The sequence below is a fragment of the Ooceraea biroi genome, chromosome 2 (genome assembly GCF_003672135.1).
Source record: "Ooceraea biroi isolate clonal line C1 chromosome 2, Obir_v5.4, whole genome shotgun sequence".
NCBI classification, from domain to species: Eukaryota; Metazoa; Arthropoda; class Insecta; order Hymenoptera; family Formicidae; genus Ooceraea; species Ooceraea biroi.
In genome coordinates this window covers 5,695,554-5,702,020 of record NC_039507.1, presented here as the reverse complement: position 1 = coordinate 5,702,020, position 6,467 = coordinate 5,695,554, and positions in this window count along the sequence as shown.

Here is a 6,467-nt window from a genome sequence, read left to right as displayed (position 1 = left end):
GAATAATTATAAGGGTGCCTTTTCATGCAGCGAATGATTTTTAGCGAGTAGCGAATGATTCGTCCCGAATAGTTTGTGAACGTCGCATTTGTATGATTGAGTGTCAACAATACTAACAAAATATTTTTTATACATGGTTTTAAGCTTTGAAGTGCTCTTAAATATTATATATTTAATAAATATAGATTAAATTATTAATTAGTAACAAAATCTCTTTATATCTTTTTTAATGGAGAACGATTTAATTTTAAACTGGATTGGTGTAGTCAACAAATGCAGTGGTTATTTAATTATGTGCAAGAAAATAATTACAAATAACTGTACAAAAAAGGAAAGCTGCTGTAGTTATGGCTACACTTTTACATGTGAAAAAACGAAGATATTCTAAAAAGAAATATTGGATAGCACCCATTTTTCAAGAAAGGAAAGTGCATGGATTCTTTCATGCTGTGCTACCTAAACTTGCTCTAGAAGATTTGAGGTTTAATAATTAACATGCGGATAAACTTACGAAAACCTCTCACGCTCGATTGACGTATTTTTTGGTGAAAATGTTCTAAATGACTAAAATGAATATTCTGAAATGGATTTTTACCGACGAGAAAGATGAGAGGCATAAAATGTTCAAATAAAGTAATATGTAGTGATTGAATATTTTATATATATATATATATATATATATATATACAGGGTGTCCGGTAACTTACGACTCAACGCTCGTGAGTGGATAAAGCGGACTGAACTGAATGGAAAAGTCCTATACCATTTTGCAATTTTCACAATAGTTAACAAGTTATTAATTATTAAAAATGTGCTATTAGTCCGGCCTACCGCCGAATGCAAGTGCGCGGCGAGATGCGACCGCCTAGCGATCGAAGTTGCTAGACACGGGAAGTTGTTTATTACACATGGCATGCCTAGCCATTGCCACTGCGATCGCTAGGCACTCGATCGCTAGGCGGTCGCATCTCGCCGTGCGTTTGCATTCGGCGGTAGGCCAGACTAATAGCACGATTTTTAATAATTAATAACTCGTTAACTGTTGCGAAAATTGCAAAATGGTACAGGACTTTTCCACTCAGTTCAGTCCGCTTTATCCACTCACGAGCGTTGAGTCGTGAGTTACCGGACACCCTGTATATATATAAAACCAAACCTAACCTACTTTAATCCAAATTATACACAGGTTACCAAAAGTATAGAAATCCTTAAATTTTACGAAAACTATGCATTTTAGAAAAAACTGTTTCAGACAAAAGTTGTAGGATTTCAAGTAACGCATTACATAGCATTGTAAGTATGACCTTGAAGAATGTTGTCAAGGTGTCATGTAGGTCACCTTCAATTTCTTAAATAAAAAACCCCCAATTTTTATTGCATATTCTTGTAGCTTATCTCGAGAGCTTTTCAAACCACTATAATAAAATATATATTTATTAAGTACTTTTCGAGTTATGGAGCTTGAAATTTACGATATCGCTGGCATCAACATTACCTAAACGTAATAATCAGGAGGAATTGAATCTCTTCCTGAGGGTCCAATGGAAGTCCCCAATGATCCAATTGCCCTCTCCTTCCCTTCCCCTGGCCCTCTTCTATTATATCGATATTCCGATGGGATATAAAACACTAGTATGTACAGTATTATTTTCTCGCGCATAATGACACAGGCAGGTGATAGCATCCAGAGTAGAGCACTCTCTGCTTCTGCCGAAGACTTCTGTCTTTTTAATTCGCAAATTAATAAATTAAAAATTGATCGTTTGACTAAAAATAGCTAACGAATTGTCGGAGCGTGAAAGAATCACTATCCTCATAATGCACGGATGGGGTGATAACGATAATAGGAATGATCGTTCATTGAAGTCGTTCGATTATTTAATGACACGTTTCCAAATCGTCAAATTAATAAATCCACTGTTTTGAAAACAATACGGTGATTTCAAGAAACTGGTAGTGTAAAGTCATTTAAATCAGACAGGCCATCATCTGCAAGTAATGAGGATAAACAACTTGATGTTCTGCAGAGTTTTATTGAAAATCCCCATATGTCTGCTAATACAGCAGCTCAAGTTCACGATAGTCCTCCCATGTCCGTACACAGAATTTTAAGAAAAAATAAATTACATCCATACAAACTGCAGTTCAAGAATTGCAAGACGGAGATGAACTTTTGTCTGAAACAGTTGTCTCTAAAATGTATAATTTTCGTAAACTTTAAGGGTTTCCATACTTTTGATAAACCTTGTATGTATACCAAATCGTTATCCTGGCAACACAAAACCAACAAGGAATCGCCGAACTTCGCATGTCTACGACAGTATGCCGCGATTTGATTGTCGACAAATCAAAGTTACTCCTTGTCGGAGACTTCATAAGCTGCTACAGACTTTTATAATATAACAAAAGATGTAAAGAAAAAAAAGACGCGTGCCAACGTCACACGGTGTTCCCAAGCGGTCACCCATCCAAGTACTAACCGTGCCCAACGCTGCTTGACTTCAGTGATCGGACGAGAATTGGTAGTAGTAGTAGTAGTAATAAGTTGTTTATTTAATTCCAGTGTACAATAACAATTTCATAAGGCCAATAAACAAACCAAGCAATTACAATGAATCGTGATGTCTGTGGGCAGTGTGTTGCGACTCTCAGACTATTTACCGTATAAACATACACTCATAAAAATACATTTTCTCTACATAAGTGTCAAGTCTCGACGACATTGGGCATTAATCAATATGAGTAATATGAACCAGACAAAAAATGGAAAAAAGATCCGGTACGGTTTCGTGTTTAAGTGTTTTAACGTTTATATACAAAAATAAACTATTTGAAAAGTCAACAAAATAATAAAATAAATATTGGAAATACAACTATTCGTCTGTACGAACCAAACTAATACTACCACTAATGCTAATACGAATACTGCACTTACACTTAATCCTACTGTCATAAAAAAATATATTATATTTACCCTTATCCTAACTTAATTATTATCCAAATAAACAAATAAACATTATTCCAACCACCAATAGGTCTTACTATCTTTGCGGTGAGTATCCTTTTGATCAACACTAGGCAGCGTCATACAATATTTCAAATTTATAATTATCAGTTAAACAATTAATATTGCTTGGGTATACTATTGTTTTTAAATTCTTATACCTAGGAATGTGATAAATTATTGGGATGTTGTTTATATCTTGAATGTAACCGTTTGCATCAAGAAAAAGAAATGCCTCCGGTGGAATGTAACCAGAATTTAACGTATTACAATGGTAACTGGGAGTTGGATATAACGTTCCATAAATCAGACTATTTAGCCATATTTTCGCCGCAGTCGCAAAATGGTCTCTGATCAATTTCAACATAAAGTTATCTATGCGGTGTATATTTGCTCTATCATAAAGTAGCTTATTACTATACTTCACATACTCTGTGTTCGGCGTTCTATACATGTTCAAACAAACTCTTAAACATTGACGTTCAAAGGTCCGTATCTTCTCCATTTGAGACGAGCTAATATTAAACCATTATGGGACAGCCGTAAACAAGAATTGGTCTAATTAATAACTGATAACAAATTAATTTTATTTTAACACTAAGATCTCTAGAATGAAATAATCTCGAATGCATATGGAAAGTTTTTCTCACTTTCGCTAACTGCGTGTCACATGTATATTAAATTTTAACTTATCATCTAAATATACTCCTAAATATTTTACATAATTCTTATGCGGAATAAGATTGTTACTATCAGTCTTTTCTCGAATCGCGAATGTTTTATAACATCTTATATTTCGGTTTGCGTACGACAAATTTGGCCTAAACAAAATAGTCTCACACTTCGATATATTAATTTTTAATTTCCATGAATGATAATACGAGCTAATTCTCTCGAATCTATCCTGAAGGGTTTCTTGTATAACCGTAGGCCAATTATTCGCAAAATATATTATAAGGTCGTCCGCAAATGCTAATGAGCTAATGGGGTACTCAGCTGAAGAATGAAACAATTCGAGTATATCACAAGTATATATATTAAATAATACTGGGGCAGTCACTGTACCCTGCTGCAACCTTTGACTATATACCTATGGACTGCTAACGTTGCCACTTAGGTAATGTAAAAGACGCGATCCAAGATCTCAGCGCACCCACGTCCCAACGGCCAAGCCAAGAACTAATAGTCGTACATATACCTTTGACTGAAGCATTTGTTCTGTGGTTTCATGACGCATGTGAGGTGTTATAAGTGACATATTCTAAGTGAAAACAAAATGGTTCGTTATTGTTGTATCAAATCATGTACAATCACACGATACAAAGCCAAAACAGGAATACAAAAATCGTTTCGAAATAAAGAATTCACACTTGGTTCCTTAAATTCTCTGCGATTATCGGTCCGCAATTCCGTTGATGATGCACAGATCCTTGAATCTGAAAGGCTTTTCCTTACTTACTTACGAACGGACGTCGATTAATCATTGAGGTCATACCTCATACAATAACGAGCACTACAGAAAAAATATTTAATATTTATAGAATAGAAAATAAAACACGCATTTCAAAGAATGACTTTGCACGTAATAAGAAATATAAATGTCCAAAATCTTTTTACCAATTTTGACGCGTACGTATTAGATAATGATTTATTAGAAAATCACAAACATAAAATGATAAAAACAATAATAGAGTTTTATTTAGAAATAAAGTTATATTGGTTTGGCAAAGAATTGACACGTAACTTACATGTAAAATATGTCCGTAAAAATTTTACAAAACTAATTTTGTTCAAAGGGCAGTAAGTGTAATCTATATATATATAAGTCAAATACCACTCACTGACTCATCAACGTGCAGTCCGAACCACTGCATCTATCAACTTGAAATTTTAAGGGTATATTCCTACTAGTACGTAGGTGCTCACTAAGGGTGGGTTTTCCGAAATTCCACCCCTAACGGGTGAGAAGGGGTAAAATGTGTTTTTATTTAATTCTACACATAATATCGCGGGCGAAGCCCGCGTGACGGGGGATGCTAGTGTATAATAAAACTGATTTCTAGTCTCTTAAGATTATGTTTTTATTTTCTTAATTTTTTCCTTTCAAGTATACTTTATTGTACTACATTCTCATGTACCTAATGCTTTATTGTAAGTAAGAAAAGAATTTGAAGTTATTTTGTAATTTAACATGAAAAGTGCAACAATTTACTGTTCAAAAAGAATTTAAAAAATCATATTAATACAATGACCATGAATTTTTTGTTTTATATTGCAGTATAAGAGAATGTGAATATTATATTCTTAAAACAATATTCACGAAATATATGATTATTAGTCCTTGGTTTGGCCGTTGGCACCTGGTGGCGCTGAGATCTTGGATCGCACAATGGCTGCCCATTAGCAGTCCATAGGTATATAGTCAAAGGCTGCAACCCATTGTTTATCCAAAATTCTATTGAAGAATGAAGTTTCCCCGCTACAGTTATGAAAGATCTATTTGTGATCATATTACAAATCAATTCTATTAAATGCGAAGGAAATTTCTTTTGCATAAGTTTAACCAACAATCCCTCATGCCATACAGAATCAAAGGCTTTTTCAAGGTCTATCAGACAAGCACCTACGCACTTCTTGTCGTTTAAGGCCCAACAGATGTCTGAAGTAAGCTTGTTGATCGCATGTAAAGTAGAGTGACGTGCTCTGAAACCAAATTGGTTCTCCGGAATTATTTTATTATCGTGACAAACTACTAATATTGCATCCTTTATAACCATTTCATATACCTTACTGATGTTTGGCAACAAACTAATAGGTCGATAACTCGTAGGATTTTTAGGATCTTTGCTTTTCTTCAATATGGCGATTACTTTTGCTTTTTTCCAATATGATGGAAAACTTCTATAATTTAAAAGATTATTGAAAAGTATGACATAAAAATGGATTACATGTACTGGCAAATGTTTTAAAACTACATTTGGGATCCCATCTAATCCCGTAGATGTTTTACTGTTCAGTTTCCTGAACTTTTTTTCTAAAGACGGGGTGTTCGTAAAATAATGTTGCAATTGGCTATTGCATTTAAAGCCGTCTGAACTATATTCATCATTAAAAGTAAATAAAAAATCATTATTGGTCATATTTTGCTCTAATGTCTCATAAAACAACTTTGCTTTTTTATTTATAAAGTCAGTAAATTTCGGCTTGCCCTCTATTTCCTTATTATTAATGTCAGCAAAAAAGCTCCCATTACATTTAATTTATCATCAGAGTTGCTAATTTTTAAATTATTATCCGTATCCATGGCCATATTACTGGAATCAATTGCATGTGTATCTAGTATATATTTGCTATATAATGGAATTTTAAGCTCATCTATTTCCGTTATATCCTTTTTCCTAAAAATTTGGTTCACTTGCGGAAACATAGCTGCCGAATCATTACCAGGAATGTTGCTTATTTT